This window comes from Bos indicus x Bos taurus, chromosome 9, assembly GCF_003369695.1.
Source record: "Bos indicus x Bos taurus breed Angus x Brahman F1 hybrid chromosome 9, Bos_hybrid_MaternalHap_v2.0, whole genome shotgun sequence".
NCBI classification, from domain to species: domain Eukaryota; kingdom Metazoa; phylum Chordata; class Mammalia; order Artiodactyla; family Bovidae; genus Bos; species Bos indicus x Bos taurus.
The window spans coordinates 80,359,166-80,377,945 of NC_040084.1; the positions used below are offsets into that span (position 1 = coordinate 80,359,166).

At 40.0% G+C, this 18,780-nt stretch overlaps 1 protein-coding gene across 5 annotated transcripts in view; it reads right to left on the bottom strand.

Moving 5' to 3' along the window:
- HIVEP2 (human immunodeficiency virus type I enhancer binding protein 2) overlaps positions 1 to 18,780 on the bottom strand; it is a 218,418-nt gene that overhangs the window by 159,397 nt on the left and 40,241 nt on the right. For all 5 annotated transcript variants that reach the window (XM_027551730.1, XM_027551732.1, XM_027551733.1 and 2 more), the window contains exon 2: positions 9,649 to 9,723. The gene's annotated coding sequence lies outside the window, so the exon portion shown is untranslated. The remainder of the gene's footprint in view (positions 1 to 9,648; positions 9,724 to 18,780) is intronic.

Genomic DNA, 18,780 nt, shown 5'->3' on the forward strand with positions numbered 1-18,780 from the left:
GAGTCTCTGGAGCCCAGCAGTAACCTGAGCTGCTCTAGGTTATTTTTTGCTGAGGGCTAGTGGTTCTTAAAGGGACTGCGCTCTGCATGCACATATCCAGACACAGGATGCAAATCAATGAAAAGACCAATACGACGTGCCTGTCTTCACCTAAGGTATTTGATCAGAAGTACGTTCAACTAGAAGGTATGTGAGCAAATATTTTATTGCCCTTTCAAGGGGATCAGTAGTAATGTCTTGTGATGTAACATCATTGGATTACAACGTGGGAGTGCTGAATAACAGAGAACTCCATCGGTTTAATGTAGAAAAAGAAAGCAGGCATTCCCCAAGGCTCTGTCCTCAGTGCCAAACTGCTACTTAAGAAGGGAGGGTGGGCCCTGAGATTAGAGCTGGAGATGGCTGCCAGGACTGGGCTCTCCAGTTATCATCCCCCTAAATGTTCACTACAATCCTGACAAGTATAAAAAAGTACAAAGAAAGAAAGCGGCGCTCTACGAGACTTCGGAACACACACACAAGTTATGTGATTTACGTGTTAGGTGAGTGCTTGTCTCTTCCAATAGTGTCTACCTGAATGAAGACTGTGAAAGCAAATACTCACCCAACTCATAAAACAATTCTCGTGAAACAACTAGTCCTTTCATTCTCTGTCCCACATCCCTAAACTGGCCAGGGAGGAACAGGAATAATCCAGTAACGAGGAAAGTGGGATCCAGATTGACAAGTGCACAGATTTGGAAACCTGTGACCTTGGGTATGTTAGCTACACGTATGGAGCCTCAGTGGCAATAACAGTAATACTCACATCATCAGGCTAGTTTGGAGATTAAGACACTCATAAGCGTAGTGTACTTGGACTTGCGCCTGGCACATGGAACCCTTCAGTTAAACAGTTGCTATTATTAGTTGCATTAGTATTCCTATTCAGCAAGGGTGTAATTCAAGTTGCCTTGAAATCTGGCCACGTATAATCATGAGAAAAATAACGTATCAGCTAGCTGTCGGGCAGGTAGCTTGCAGACGTAATCTCTGTTGCCCACAACTCTGCCAGGCAAGTGATGCTAACCCCTGTGCCGATGACGGACGTGAGGCTCAGAGGTTTCGTAACCAGCCTGAGTCATAACTAGTAAGTGACACAGCAGGGATTTTAACTCAGGTCTGACTTCAAAGCCTGTACTCCTTCCATCCAACTGAGAAATAGTTGGGGAGCGGCGTGGAAAGAGGAGGGGAGGATCCTCCTGGTCAGTTTTTATTCCACAGCTTGTGAACTATTCCCTTAGGTCAGCCACATAACCTCTCTGTCCCATTTCATCTTCCAGCTGTGATTTTTTTTTGGGGGGGGGGCAGGATCTGATTTTTGCAGCAAGTCACCCATCTATTATTGATCTACAGGTAATTCTACAGAGAATAATAAAGTTCTCTGTAATCCTATTAAAACTACATTATCCTAAGTGGTCGTTTCTGAGCCATTGATCTTTAGAAATCCACAAGCTCTATACAATATAAATCATGCAAAAATACAAATGCCCAACATCTCATAGTTCACAAGCATTGGCTCAATTAATCAAGATACTCAGCAAGGTGGCTACGTGCCGGTTTCTTAGGTGAAGAAAGAGAGACACAGGTTAAGTCAACTGCTCAGAGTCACATAGTCAGGAAATAGCATACTTACCACTTGAATATTGAGTTTTTCTGATGACCTATCTCTGTTCTGTCCATTTTACTATATCTGTCTCTGAAAGAATACCAGGATGATCTGCTATGCTGAGAAATACACTAAGGTATGATCTATTATTAGTATTCCCTTCTGTCCTTCATGCACTACCTTTTACTTATGCTATAAAACATAGTTTCAATTAACATCTATGCTGCTCTCCAACATAGCAAAGAGAAAACCAGTCAACAGGATAACTTCCCAAGGCTGGAGTGGCTGGGGTATAGGGTCATGTTTTACTTGTCACAATAGAATTTGAAGTGTCTTAGGGATAGGTGTTCAATAATTTCATCAACTAAAGCTCAAGATAAATATTACTTTATAAAATCCTATGTATATCCCTATTTTGAATAATCGTTTTAAAAAAATGTAGGTGCTCTGAACAAGAGAATGACAACAGATGTTGTGTTTCAGAATAACATTTGTTCAATGTCTACCACGTGGCTTGCACTGTCCTAAGTGCTGTACATTTACTAACTTATGTATTCCTGGCAACATTTCTAGAGGTAGGCACTATCAGTATCCTATGTTACAGTCAAAGAAACTAAGCCACATTAACTTGCCCAAAGGCATAAAGCTAGGTAGTTGCAGAGCAATAACTTGAACCCAGCAATTCTGGCAACCAGAGTTCAGATCTCATGTAATCTTCACAACAACCCCAGGCTCATCATCTTGGAGACTGAAGGTTGTCCTTGATGATTCACTGATAATCAGGAGAAAAACTGGCTTCCCTTGTGGCTCAGCTGGTAAAGAATCCGCCTGCAGTGTGGGAGACCTGGGTTTGATCCCTGGATTGGGAGAGTCACCTGGTGAAAGGAAAGGCTACCCACTCCAGTACTCTGCCCTGGAGAATTCCATGGACTGTATAGTCTATGGGGTTGCAAAGAGCAACACGACTGAGCGACTTTCACTTCACAGAAGAAAAATAAAAGAATCCAATTTAATTGTTTATAATAGCAATCCTGTTCTATGACCAAAATTTACCCCAAGTAATACACCCACCATATTACAATTTAAAAAGTTGTTGGAAAACTAAAATTTATTGCTACATTTTCATTTTAATACTTGAAGTTTGAATTTCTAACCAGTTTGGCTCTCCATGAACAATATCTTTTGACATTTTTTTTCCCACATAATCTTGCATACTTCACATTGCTTTCCACTTATAATCTTAAAATCATTGTGATTCTATTACCCTTTGAAACCTATCTTTTGAAACACAGAAATTTGTAGAGGGATTTCTTCAGGACTTAAATTCTTATCTCTCTTCTTGCCCTCATCAAGCTTATCATCTCTTTATCTTTTTCTGTTCTACTTTCCCTTTCTTGTTGTTTATTTTCCTTGTCACATGACTTAGGGTGTTGTCCAGTACTGTAGCCATCTTCCAAAACTAAAAACTCTTCCATAGGATTCTCAAAGTTGAGTGTGCAGACAACCGACATCATTATCTTCTTAGGTGGGTCCCCAAGTCTACATTTTCAGCAAGCTGCCCTGGTAAGTCATACACATACTGGAATACATTATAGGATTTGCACTCTGCCAATTCCTAGATATAGTCCTTCTACTGAAGCCTTTTTCATTTAGCAAAATCTCTCTGCTAGTTTTAGGAAAATGTAAACATCACTGAAACTTCAGCTAAGAGCATCATACAATATGCAGGTCAAGAAGCAACAGTTAAAACGACATGAACAACAAACTGGTTTCAAATCAGGAAAGGTGTACGTCAAGGCTGTATATTGTCACCCTGCTTATTTAATTTATATGCAGAGTACATTATGAGAAATGCTGGACTGGATGAAGCACAAGCTGGAATCAACATTGCCGGGAGAAATATCAATAACCTGATATGCAGATGACACCACACTTATGGCAGAAAGTGAAGAAGAACTAAAGAGCCTCTTGATGAAAGCGAAAGTGGAGAGTGAAAAAGTTGGCTTAAAACTCAACATTCAGAAAACGAAGATCATGGCATCTGGTCCCATCACTTCCTGGCAGATAGAAGGGGAAACAATGGAAACAGTGACAGACACTATTCTGGGGGGCTCCAAAATCACTGCAGATGGTGACTGCAGCCATGAAATTAAAAGACGCTTGCTCCTTGAAAGAAAAGCTATGACCAACCTAGACAGCATATTAAAAAGAAGAGACATTACTTTGCCAACAAAGGTCCATCTATTCAAAGCTATGGTTTTTCCAATAGTCATATATGGATGAGAGAGCTGGACGATAAAGAAAGTGGAGCACTGAAGAACTGATGCTTTTGAACTGTGGTGTTGGAGAAGACTCTTAAGAGTCCCTTGGACTGCAAGGAGATCCAAACCAGTCCATCCTAAAGGAAATCGGTCCTGAATATTCATTGGAAGGACTGATGCTGAAGCTGAAGCTCCAATCCTTTGGCCACCTGATGCGAAGAGTTGACTCACTTGAAAAGACCCTGATGCTAGGAAAGACTGAAGGTGGGAGGAGAAGGGGACAACAGAGGATGAGATGGTTGGATGGCATCACCAACTCAATGAACATGAGCTTGAGTAAACTCCAGGAGTTGATGATGGAGAGGGAAGCCTGGCGCCCTATGCTGCACTCCATGGGGTCACAAAGAGTCAGACACAACTGAGCGACTGAACTGAACTAAATGTAAATCAAAGATTTTAGCACACTCTGTTATTTACTTCAATGTGTAGCTATGAGGCAACAATACAAATGAGTGCTGAATCAAATGAGGACTCCAAATGATCCCAATGTAAGTGCTTAAGATGACATGCCCACCCTGTATGGGTGGAGATTACTGATGCAATAAGTCTTTATTTTCAGCATTTTACTTAAGTGTAAAACCTGACACTTGAGTCCCTATATTTACCCTATCTAAAATCATTTTTATTGAACCAATTAAGAACCAATGACTGGTATGGGGGGAAAACACTCAAACGAAATTTAATGAAGTTACTTAATGAAAAATATTTATTGACTAATGGTCCCAGTGGTAAACAATCTGCCTGCCAATAATGCAGGAGATGCAAGAGGGTTCAATCCCTGGGCTGGGAAGTTCCCTTGAAGAAAGAAATGGCAACCCACTCCAGTATTCTTGCCTGAGAAATCCCACAGACTAAGGAGCCTGGCGGGCTATATAGGGAATGGAGTGCAAAGAGTCAGACACAACTGAGCACACACATGCGCGCATGTGACTAGGAGCACCCACCCCCACCTTAAAGGGGGAGTCCTTGCTCAATGAGCATCTCATACACAATAATGCACTTTGCTTAATTAAGCGTTTGATCATTTTCCACAACACCTTACAAGGAGGTCAACAGGACACGTATTCTAGTCAATCTCACCACATCACCTAAGCTGTCACATTCCCACACTACTGTTTTCCAGCCTCACAGAGACCCTCAGTTCCTCAGCCCCTCCCTTCCAGGAGTTCAGGACGTCTTCTTCCCCATCCTCTCTCCTCCCAGCTCCTCCCTCTCCTCCTCCAGGCTCCTTTCACCATCCTGGCTGGATCCCACTGCGAACCCCTTTGCCCTCGCCCTTGCCAGCATCCTCTGTCACCTCGCCCTTCAGCGTGCTCAACCCCAAACCCTCCTTTGGATCATGGTCCCTTTGGGTCCTGTAGCTCCTCCTTGGGGTGGCTGAGAAACGTCAATTGCTGAGACACAGCTACTTCTGCTGAGCTTTCTGCAGGTCAGGTGAACATAATCACCTCTGAACGCAGGTCAGCTCACGCTTCCTCTAGAGGCAGCTCTAAATGTTCCCAGTTTTCTTCACTATCATCCAGTTTTTACGGACAAATGACTTTGCCTTCTCCTTCACAAAAACCCCAGAGAAAATGGAAGGTACGAACTATTCGGTGTAAGTTAGGCCACAAGGGTGGACTGTATCACATGGGGAATATAGCAAATATTTGGTAATAACTGTAAGTGGAGTACAACCTTTAAAATTGTATAGAAATAAAAATAAATAATACATTTTAAGTAAAATAATGAGTTTTTCAAGGAGAAATTTCATCCACGTATAGTTTTTCCCATAAACTTAGTAGTAGACATTCCTATCCCCTCTCCTTTTGCCCCAATCAATCCTTTCTAGAGCTGGGAGCACTCTGGCTGCTCAGGATTCTACTCAATCATTGGTCATCTTTCCTTTACATCATCCACCTTCCTCTCTCCAGTGGCTCTTTCTTGACACAAGTTCACATCTATATAAAAATGCTCTCTGGGTCTCCACCTCTATCTATCAATCTCACTTCTCCCATGTACAGCCTACAGAACAAAGCAGAGATAATAATTTGCCCTTTATTTAAGAATGGGCTTGAGTCAGGAGCTTTGCATAGATTCTCTCTTTTGTCCCTCACCAAAGGGCTTCAAGTCAATAACTACTGTCTCCATTTAAGAGACCAGGAAACTAAGGATCCCAGAGGTTATGTAAGTGAAGAAGTGAAGTAAAAGTCACTCAGTCGTGTCCGACTCTTTGCGACCCAATGGACTATACAGTCCATGGAATTCTCCAGGCCAGAATACTGGAGTGGGTAGCCTTTCCCTTCTCCAGGGGATCTTTCCAACCCAGGGATCGAACCCAGGTCTCCCGCATTGCAGGCAGATGCTTTAACTTACCTATAACTACACAGGTGATAAATCAGAGAAATACAATTGAAATTCAGGTTCTTTCTGATCCCAAAACCATTTATCCTTCCACAGACCACACATGACCATAGTCACTGCTTTTCTCAAAGGCCTGTTCATCTTCCTGTCTTTCTCTTCCTGGGCAATGCCATCACTATTTACCTTATAGTCCAGCTAGAGTCCTGAAGACTGCCTTCCCTTTCCCTCATCCTTCATGCTGGCTCAGTGACTAGCACTGTTTTCCAAGCTTGAGGGTCCATCATGTGCTCACTGTTCTGAACATCCCAGCATGAGTTCAAACCTTCAGTTTCTTTCTTTTGAAGATTACTGTGTGTGCATGCGTGCTCAGTCGCTTTAGTTGTGTCCGACTCTTTGTGACCCTATGGACTGTAGCCCGCCAGGCTCCTCAATCCATAGGATTCTCCAGGCAAGAATACTGGAGTGGGTAGCCTATCCCTCCTCCAGGGAGTCTTCTCGACCCAGGGATCAATCAAACCCGGGTCTCCTGCATTGCAGGTGGATTCTTTACCATCTGAGCTACCAGGGAAGCCTGAAGATTATTGTAACTGTCTGCAAACTATGTCTTCCAACACAAGCTTGGGTCCTTCTAATTCATTCTCATGATGCTGTCTGATGGTTCCTGGTAAAACGCAAATCTGAATGTGTCTCTCCTCCTTGCCTACAGGATAAAGCTCCAACATGGCAACATGGCATACTGTCCTTGACCTGGTCCCTGCCAAAATTTCCAGATCTTTCCCTCGCGACATCCACTTCTCCTCTTCCTAACCCTGTAGTCCAGCCATACGAAGGTTTACTTGTTGGTTTTATGTCTTTGGGTCTCCGCATGCCAGGGCTCTGTCTTCCTGGAATGCCTTTCCTTATGCTGTCTTCCAGGCAAACTGCCATTCAGCTTACAAGATGCAGCCCTGGCATTTACTCCCCTCTCAAGCCCCCTGCAGAGCTGACTGATTCCTTTTTATGTCACAGCTGGGTTTTGTGCCTTTTCTCTTATAGCCCATTTCACCACCTATTGGAATATTTTACAGTCTGCACTTTCCTTCTAGAACACTAGTTCCTCAGGAGCAGATACATGCCTGTTCTGTTTTGCATGCTTAAGCCAGCACACAAAAGTAAGTCAAAAGCAGTTGCATATGTTAGTTAATAAATTAAACTGATGTTATGTGGGTATATGTCTTTGGAGCTGCAGATCGTTTATTTTTAAGAGTAAAGCCAAAAAGAATGTTCTAGGCAGAAACAATGGGGGAGATAGAGTATTTCTTTGTATGAAGAAGTGATAAGTGTGGCCCCAAGTCTAAGCTGAAAACATTTTGCTGCCAAGTCCTCAGTCACATAAAATCCTGAGGCCTCATTCCTCCACCACAGGAGGAGAAGGTGATGACAGAGGATGAGATGGTTGGATGGCATCACCGACTCAATGGCCATGAGTTTGAGCAAACTCCAGGAGTCAGTGAAGCACAGGGAAGCCTGGCATGCTGCAGTCCATGGGGTCGCAAAGAGTCAGACACAACTGAGTGACTGAAAAGCAACAACCACCCCCACGGAGCCATCCATGATGCTGGGCTCATGATGATGTTCAGGAATGAAAGGAAAAGAGTAACGATCTGTATTGAAGAGGGTGTTACCTGGATTCCCTAATCTCTGAACCTAGTGTGGATAACCATCCAAATTCAACCTCAAATTTTAAGTGGCACAAAAATCATCTAAGGCTTATTAGAGAATATTCTCAGAGCTAACCAACAGAGAACAGAGCATTTGACTTATCCCACAGATCAGCTAAATTGAATCAAAGCAAAAATAAACATTTTCCAGACTGTTCTATCATTTCCGAAACACAGGGCAGGGACATGGACATATGATAAATAGTTCAATTGTGAAGTTACCTCTTCAAGTGACAAAACTAACCAAGAGACTGGGGCGGTTGTGGGGGGTGGGAGGGGGGGGAGGAGGGAACTGATGCAGATGAGTGTGTCTGTGAGGTATGAATGAGAGAAGGGACTTGAAGTTTCAGAGTTGAGACAGACGCCAGTAACTGTGGGCCGGGAGACTTCATGCACCGATCACTCCATGCTGCCCCTGGGTCCTCAGAAGACAGGACACCAGCGCACCAGAAAGCACCCCTCCCCACAAAGGGGGAAGCTGATTACAGCTTTCACGAGCCCCCATGTGAAGACTGTGATTCAAAGGCTTTGCCTAGAAGAGGACGGTGGACAGAAGCAGCCAAGGATCCCTAGAGACACACAGAAAAGCAATAACTCTGTCGACATTCCAAAAAGAGAAAAGGAGAGGGGCATTTCCCTTCCAGCAGCATTCTTTCATTGCCTTTTCTTGCTTCTTTTCTGAGGAGAGAAGGGAGGTGGGTGATGGCAGTGAGACCATGTAAAAGACCAGGGGGTAGCGGACACGAACTTCTATCTGGCTTCCCTGCACAAAGGCCTTATTATAAAACACACATAAAAATGTGTGGGCAAGACTTGGAGGGTTGGGCCCCGCATCCCTCCTCCCCCAAACTCACTCTCAAGCCCATGCTTTGAATGCATTTGTGTACACACACCCTCCGACAGAACAGGTTCTTCATGTTGCCATGGAGCTGAGAAATCACACTGCTTTTACACTTCCAGCAGCAGAGGTAAGAATCACTACATGATGTTAACTCTGGTTGTATTCCTGCTTTTCAGTTGTTTCTCTTCCTGTTCTCATGAACTTGATTTTTTTTTTTTTTTTTTTTAGCTTACTCTTTGTAAGATTGCTGCAATGGAAGCTGCTGGCAAACTGATGCTTCCTTTTATCAGCTCAGCATGCAGAAAGTAGAGCGCATTTGTGACTGGGAGCTTCCTCCTCCCTTCCAGCAGAGTTTATGACCTTACTGCATCTTAGGGGAGTTGATCAGAAATGCAAACTAGAAATCAACACTTATTTAGTAAATATTCTGTGAAACAAATAAAACCTCCTGTAACCAGTAGCTGTCTTTTCTGACAAGATAAATCTGATTATTTCTACTCCAATGGGTACTTCTCAATAGGCCTCAACCATCAAAATCATATGAAAAAAAATTTTGTAAATACAGATAGCCTTCTGCAAGGTCCCCTTGGGTTTCATTTCAAAGCTCAGCTATTACCTTACTGTGTAAAAGTCAAATAAAAGAATCTAAAAGAGGAACACAACATGATTTGCTAATGCAACCTCAATATTCATGCCACCCCTCCTTTTGGAGTTTTGCATCTCACAAGAAATGGTGATTTGACTTCTACAAAATCAAGTGCCAAGGAGTTCAAGAAAATCATTTTGATTTCCTACCTGGAAATCTGCTTTCGGTCCTAGTCACACATCCTCACGATCTTGAGTCTCAGTTTCTCAGGTAAGTTCGCCAATCTGCTGACAAGAAGTTTCGTGTTATGACTTCTCCTTCCACAGTGCACACATTAAGACGTAACTATGAAAGTGACCTTAAGTACTAACCAGAGCAGCAAAACCAAATCTATTGGTTTGAAGAAAGAATGTAAACACGTGGAGGTAAGAGAGGCCAAAATGTCAGGCGATGAATGTGGCACCAAGCTACGTACACGGGATATCAGATGGCTAAGCAAAATACAATTTTAAAAGTTTAAAATCAGCTTGCCAGCAACAAAATAAAGATTGGATGATAACCCCCAAAATAAAATAAATATCCATGCCTCCATACCAAAAATAAATAAATCATGTAGGTACTCCCTCCCTCCAAGCTTAATTATTCTCCCTTTAATGCGGGCTGACTTCCAATGAACAGAATATGGAAAGAGAAAAGTCATAACTTTACAGTGGAAACCCTAGCAGACTATCCCTTAACTAAGCGATCAAGGTTAGCATGACTGGTGACCAGTTATGTTGATAGGACACAACTGATAATACAATGCAACGAGGAGGGCACCTCTGCAGTCTTCCTCTCCAAACCCATCATTCCAGCCTACAAAATTTCTGGTCCAATACTCTTCGAAAATATCCATCCCTTCAGAAACAAGTGGAGTATGCCATGGTATGCTACTCTGTTATTACATATCGTATTGCATTTGTATTCTGTAGATTATATTAAATCTTTTAAAAATGAGCACCCAATTAATACCAAATGAAGTTTTCAGGAAACCCAGACAAGTCTTTAAAACCACTAACCAAGCACTCAAACGGACTAGCCTGTTTAGGTAGTCATTTTGTTTAAATAGTCATTTTCCCTTTTCTTTAATTCTAATGTTTCCACAGCACGTCAGAATGACAGCTCCAAATGCTGGAGACCTCAGGTTTTTCCTCGCCACAAATAGTATGTATATTTTTACTATGACTAGTAACAACGTGCCTGTTATTGGTGATCCTGGTAATTATTTAAATAGGCTGACTCTACATTGATCTCAATGGCACAATACTGTCGACAGTTCAATGTTAGCCAGTCACAGGGCCTCGTAAGCGCCCTAGCCAGACGCCCCAGGCTGCTTGTGGATAGGCATTCCCCAGCCTCTTGGCTCGGTGACAGCAACCGCAACAGCCCACAAGGCGGGTGGAGAACCGATGAATAAAATGATAAATATTTGTGATGAAACAGGAAGTTGGGGAGGGGGAGAGGGATGGAATATCTCAACTACTGAACTACTGAAGCTACTTTGGAAATTTAACAGTATTCCCTTGTTGTAAAACTGGGAGCAGTACACAGATAGATCTTTTCTCTCGTGTTTTCCTCTTTATTGTAAATAATTTACAAAATTACTACTGTACAATACAACATCCACCCAGGCACAGGATTTAAGACTTTGAGCCACTGAACTATAAGTGCTGTACACTGAATGAATGCTTCAAATTGTCCTTTGAAAATGATTCAAACAATGATGTGAAAATATAATTTTTTTCAGGCCAGAAAACACTTTTAATAGATTGTCCCTTACTATTGATTGAATATATAATTTAAATGATTATTTAATAAGTTCAATCTCTCATTTATGCCACTTAGTACCAACAATAGTAATAATTTACAGGCTCAGGGGCATTCTTGTCAAGAGTAAATACAAGAAATTTTGAAATAAAATAGTGCTTCATTTTATAGAGGGCTAAGACTGAGATGGGGGAGCCTGGTGGGCTGCTGTCTGTGGGGTCGCACAGAGTCGGACCCGACTGAAGCAACTTAGCAGCAGCAGCAGAAAGACTGAGATACTTCACTTGTACAGAGTCTCCATACTCAAGCAGATGATTCAAGTGATTCCCATTTTCTCACATACTGATTCTGATATCCAACACCAATTTAAAGAACAAAACAAAAGAGAGCTCAAATATGGGGGGCACACTTTGGGGCTCGCTTTTTAAAGATAGTGTTATCAACCAACAATACCTTCTTAGAGTTCACAGTATTCTCTCTTTCATCTATTCTAAGAGAGGAGTGAAAATTCCTCTCTTGCTTTCTTGCTGATTATTCCACCAAAAAAGTTAAAAAATTACCAAAACTAAAGCACATCTCTGTGACAATTTGCTACTTCAAATGGTTCTCTGAGCCTCTCTTTCACTGATTGGTCATTTTGTTACACAGTAAGGAAACAGGATGATGGCCGGCTGCTGGGGAATGAGGAGAGAAGCAAGAATGGAGCAAGACATACAAGCTTTGAAGACTAGATATAAATATAAGCACTTATATCAATACAAAATGCGAGCTTCTCGCAGTTTTTAGACTTAGAATATCAATTCGTCTGCTAGGATTTCAACTGATGTATTCGACAAGTGCCCTCAAAATGCTGAATTAGGAAATTAGAGAGATGAGTTCGAAGACACATGTTCTACTTTTGTTTTCCATCTGTTATACTGATCATTCCCAAGTATGATTTATCAATCCTTTTTATGCCAGAATATCCCTTTGATTCTCCTTAAAAATAATGTCATGGAAAACTTAGTAATTAACATTTGAAAATAATACTGGAGTCGAAGGTCACAGCGTCACATATACTTTCCTTCAATAATAGATATATATTTCTGTAAATCTATTGTTCAGCATGGGCAATGGGACAGCAAACTTAAATGAAAAAATAAAACCTATGAGAAAATACAGTAGGTGCAGGATCAGAGATGAACGTCGTATTTCATTCCAAACACTATCAGAACTGACAAAGTTCCCTTTAGTGTACTTAGATCTAAATAGTAAGTCACTATTGATATTAGTCCTATCCTGTTTGTGAATGAAAATAAGACAACCCAAAGAAACTGATCATGTGATTAAAGAGGATAAATTGCCCTTTCTTACCCCACAAAAGAAAAAGGAAGTTCCACAGTAAGAACATCTTTACCAATACTGAAAATATTAAAAATGTAAAACCAAACCTACAATATTCTGTAAGCTTAATTTATTATTCATTTGTTCTCATCTGTCAATCCTAACTTGCCTCAAACTTTATTCTCAGTCTTTCTAATTGAATTGGTTCGATTTCACATCCCGCCCCATTATTTATCAGTTAAGTAACCATGGGTAAACTGTGGTTTTCATATCTACTGACCCAGGATAAGAGTAGGCTGATATGTCATAAAGACACAACCGGCATGACTCTTTCTCCTCCATGACACATTAAAACTGACTTAATTACTGTTTTGATGATTTTGTTTGCCCATTATTATATAATACTTTTTTTGCTGTTGTTCCTATTGCCATTTTCTTAATTGTTTGGGGTTTGATTTTGTAGATCTTTTTCTTCTCTTGTATTTCTTGACTGTATAAGTCCCTTTACCATTTGTTGTAAAGCTGATTTGGTGGTACTGAATTCTCTTAACTTTTGCTTGTCTGAAAAGCTGTTGATTTCTCCATCAATTTTGAATGAGATCCTTGCTGGGTAGAGTAATCTTGGCTGTAGATTTTTCCCTTTCAGTATATATATATCCTGCCATTCCCTTCTGGCCTGCAGAGTTCCTGCAGAAAGATCAGCTGTTAAACGTGTGGGGTTTCCCTTGTATGTTACTTGTTGCTTCTCCCTTGCTACTGTTAATATTCTCTGTGTTTAATCTTTGTTAGTTTGATTATTATGTGTCTTGGCATGTTTCTCCCTGGGTTTATCCTGTATGGAACTCTTTTCGCCTCTTGGACTTGATTGACTATTTCCTTTTCCATGTTGGGGAAATTTTCAACGATAATCTCTTCAAAAATTTTCTCATACTCTTTCTTTTTCTCTTCTTCTTCTGGGACCCCTATAATTCGAATGTTGGTGTGTTTGATATTGTCCCAGAGGTCTCTGAGACTATCCTCAGTTCTTTTCATTCTTTTTACTTTATTCTGCTCTTCAGAAGTTATTTCCACCATTTTATCTTCCAGTTCACTGATTCGTTCTTCTGCTTCAGATATTATGTTATTGATTCCTTCTAGAGATTTTTAATTTCAGTAATTGTGTTGTTCATCTCTGTATGTTTGTAATTTAATTCTTCCAGGTCTTTGTTAATTGATTCCTGCATTTTCTCCATTCTGTTTTCAAGATTTTTAATCATCTTTACTGTCACTATTCTGAATTCTTTTTGAGGTAGTTTGCCTATTTCCTCTTCATTTATTTGAACTTCTGTGTTTTTAGTTTGTTCCTTCATTTGTGCAGTATTTCTCTGCTTTTTCATTATTTTTTTTTTTACACTTATTGTATTTGAGGTCTCCTTTTCCCAGGCTTCAAGGCTGAATTCTTTCTTCCTTTTGGTTTCTGCCCCTCTAAGGTTGGTGCAGTGGTTTGTGTAAGCTTCGTATAGGGTGAGATTTCTGCTAAGTTTTTTTTTGTTTGTTTTTATTATATACTACTTTTGATACAAAAATTTGTCTTCTAAAATTAATTAAAGGAAACAACCTTTCATTAGCTTTTTAAAAAACTTCCTCCTTGTATGAAATAATGGGAGATTATTGAACCTCTATTTCTAAATCAGTTGAGAAATGTACTGCTCAACTACTATCCATAAACTAAATATGTACCAGATGACTGAGATTATTTTTAAATGAATACAAGATCAATTAAACCAATGAAAAGAAAATGATGAAATGCTTTATAAATCCTAAAGTATACCCCAGATACACAATAGGATCTGAACCTCAAAAGAAGAATACTAACAACAAGGCACAATATAGATAATTAATAAGAGGCCACTGGAGGAGCCCCTGGTGGTCCAGTAGTTAGCTTTCACTGCTGAGGGTCCAGGTTCAATCACTGATTAGGGAAACGAACACCCTGCAAGTAGAGCAGTGCAGGCAAAAATTACCAAAAATTAATTAATTAATTAAAAAGTAAAAATGGAGGAAAAGTTTTTAGAGACTGATAAAGTGATTCTCACAAAGGACCAATGATCTGAAGAAACATTTCTGAAATTATATTTAAATTTTAATATTCAGACATTGGAAGAACACATCATAAATGTTCAAAAACATATGGAAAAACTGATTTCTAAACAGAGTATTTTTAAAGTGTTTTATAAATATGATACAATTTTTTGCTATTAAAATCTGAAGTTAAATGTATTTCTTTATTTACCAGTCCTTCACTATATTCAGGCCTTAAATGTAATTTTCATCTACCTCCTAAACACTCATCTGTAAATCTACATTTATCTATAGATATAAGAAATATGATTTGTTAGATCCTCTAAATATTAAAAATAAAAACTGATAAATGCCCTCTTGCTGATCATTGTATGATTCTAAAATATACATGTCTATAAGAATCCAATTGGCTTAACAGGAGACCAAGAAGCAAGATGAATAAGCAGAGAACTGCACTATTTAAAAATTATCTTTATGAGTATAATTTTTAAATAATTTTTGAAACATTCATCAAATACTAATCAGAAGTAGATAAACCAGATAAAACTAAGCTAAAATTATTAAACTTACAAAATAAAAAAAAAAAAAAATTAAATTTTAAAAATATTAGAACCAAGTATAAAATGACAAGTATTAGTATTTGTAATGTATAAAGAGTTCATAGAAATTTATTTTTAAAAAACCTAGGAAATAAGTTAGAAAATAGGACAAACCAATTCAGAAAAAGAAATATAACTAATAAAGAAGCTTCACTAATTATTAAAGAAATACAAACCAAAACAACAACACAGGCAAGACTTTCACTTTCGCACAGCTATGATGAAAATGGGAAGTGACCTGAAAATAGGGATCATGTATAATAAAAATATTCAAGTACTTCAACAAATAAAATTGTGAATATTCAGAAATAGGAGAATTTTAAGGAAACAGTGACCATTAAAATAAATCAAAATTATATGGCCATTAAAAGAGTACAGAAATGAGCAAAATGGAAAGTTTATGTTTTGAAAATAAGGGCTACATCAATATCATGATTATAACCATTTCAAATGTGTGAATTTGAGCAAAGATCAGGAACATACAAGAAAAAATTAAAAATCAGATCAACAGATTATAAAAGGTGATCAGATAGTTATGTCTTTTATTTGTGTCATAATAGTGCATGTGGGATAAAATTTAAAGCTTGACAAGAACAAAAGAACACATTAATCTAATGAGTCCCTAAATAAAATCTCCCAAATGCATCAGTCAGTACCTACCACGAGACAACGACTATTCCCCCAGACAAGTTCACCAACGGCTGGATCTCTGTACCCAAAGCAAGTCTCAAAATTTTATACAAAATGAGACCATGAAGGATCCACAGCACATGCCCTATGAGCCATTAATCCACACCCAGACCTTTAAATATTTACTATATAGCTTGTGATGTTAGGAATGGTTCACTGTTATCCTTTTAACTGTATCACATCCATTATTTCTACAGGAGTTCATGACATGCTACCAAATCACGTTGTTTGAATACAGGCAGTTCTCAACTTACAAACACCTGACTGAGGAAAACCAAAAATAAAACCAGCTGCTGCTGTCCCCGGGCTGTCGCCTTCTAACACTACCAGAGGTCTTGCTGATACTCCCAGAGAGACTCAGCTGTTGTGAAAAAAAATCTTAAGCTTCTTAGAGCATTGGAAGGGAGGAAGGGTGGAAGGAATGAGAGCAGGACTAACCAGGGAAGCCACACAAAGCTTGTGCTTACCCTCCACATGACTCGATAAACATCGGATGAATGAATGAATGAATTTCCACACCCTGCAGTTTGAGCCTGATGACTCGGCCCCTATCCTATTCCAATAGCCTGATGATAACAGCCCTCTTTCTTGGGCTCCTGATTCACGGAGCTGGAGCTAAAGAAGGGAATCGAAACCCAGTAACAAACAGCTGTGATCAACAGGTTGCCCACTAAGGCAGTTCACTGGACAGAGTCCAAGCCCAGGACCAACCCAGGAAAGTCTGCGTCCAAAAGCACAGGCAAAGAGTACGGGATTCACAGAGAGACAAGACAAGACATAAATGGTGAGAGGAAAACAGAAATTAAAAGTCCAGCAAAGGTTATTAATAATGATGCCAAATGAGCTCAAAGAAATGAAGGCTAGATGTGATAGGGAAGAAGTAAAGATGGTGTCAAAGTGAGGGTGGGCTGGTTTGGGAATAATGTTGTGGCTCCACAGAGCCCCAGTTTAATGTATGATTCACTTCACTCAGATGACCTTACAGAAGTAGGACTACTTTATACACATCTCAAGTCTAGTAACTTATCAATTCATTTCACCCTTTGCATATAGTCATCTTCTGAAATTTTAAGCCACTCCATTGCTCAAAAATCTTCCTCAGCTCCTCTTACCAACTGAATTAGAGAAATCACAGTATCGCAGAGTTTGGGATACTGTGAACTTTAACGCCTAAGATACTGTGAGTTTTAAGGCCTTTAAACTCACAGTGAAAGAGGTAAAACAACTTCACTCTTTAATGGAAGATCTACCACAAGATAGCCTAAGGAATCATATTCCTTATGATTCTCTGATCTTATCCTTGCACATTTCTTGACTCCTTGGCTTTCACTCCCAGGCACCATACTGAACGTATCCAACTCTTTGTGACCCCATGGACCATAGCTTGCCAGGCTCCTCTGTCTGTGGAATTCACCAGCCAAGAATACTGGAGTGGATTGTCATTCCCTTCTCCAGGGGATCTTCCCAACCCAGGGACTGAACCCGTGTCTACCACATGGCAGGCATATCCTTTACCATCTGAGCCACTAGGGAGGCCTGAACAACTATAGAGGGCACCATTTATATCACCGTCTATGTGAACAGTGCCCTCAAAAGTTTAAAAGTATTCAACACGTAGGCAGCCATTTGGGGTGCTCCTCCTTTCATCTGGAACACTCTCTCTGCATGGAATGCCATCTCCCAATCCCAACTTTGCTTCTAAAGATGCTAGTAGTTTTTCAAAGTCCATGTCTTCCATGAAACGTTTCCGGGTTCCCACAATTGGTTGTAATCTTTTTCTTTGCAATTTCACTTGGTTTATGTCACTTATTTATGTATATCCTGTCTTCTAGTATAATGAGTTAATTATGTACGTCTTATAACCAATCCTAGATTGTATGCATAATGTCCAAAAACGTAAATAGCACAGAATTCCCCTTTCTTTCTATACAGTCCCAAGCCTATTGTCCAAATCACAACAGGTACTTAACTACTGGCTGGGACATTTGTACGGGGTGGAGACAGATGATTCAGGAACTAGAAATGTTAGAGGAGGTAGTTTAGACTGGAAAGGAACATAGCCACAGAAAACGTGGGACTAAATTCTGATAACCTGATGCCTTCAGGCTCACTGGTCTTGAGAGGGTGCTAAGTGGCAGGATGTCACTATCAAAGTCACACTTTTCCTTATTTCAAAATTTTGCCTAAGACCAAACAGGTATTGCACTTACAAAAAAACAGAACCTCCTCCTCACCTCTAAGACAAAACTTTCCAAGAAAATGAATTCCCAATTATACACAACCAATCAAAAACACAGTTTTGAAACAAAATACAAAGTAACCCAGCACAATTTAAGCACAATTTAACCTATTTCACATAGTATCAAAAAATAATTTTCCTTCTTCATTTAACAAAAACCTACTAAAGAGCAAGTTTAAATGCAAATTTGAAACACCTGGAGAGCAGGTGTACCATTTCAGAGGGATCTAAACACAATTTTTTCTACTATATGGCGGAAAAGGCAATGGCACCCCACTCCAGTACTCTTGCCTGGAAAATCCCATGGATGGAGGAGCCTGCTAGGCTGCAGTCCATGGGGTCGCTAAGAGTCAGACACGACTGAGCGATTTCACTTTCTCTTTTCACCTTCATGCATTGGAGAAGGAAATGGCAACCCACTCCAATGTTCTTGCCTGGAGAATCCCAGGGACAGGGGAGCCTGGTGGGCAGCCATCTATGGGGTTGCACAGAGTCGGACATGACTGAAGCGACTTAGCAGCAGCAGCAGCAGCTAGTATATGGAGCCCATGTTTCTGCCTAGCACATAATATGCATTTTCTTAAATAGTATGCATGCTACCATATCTATTTTAATAGATGTGT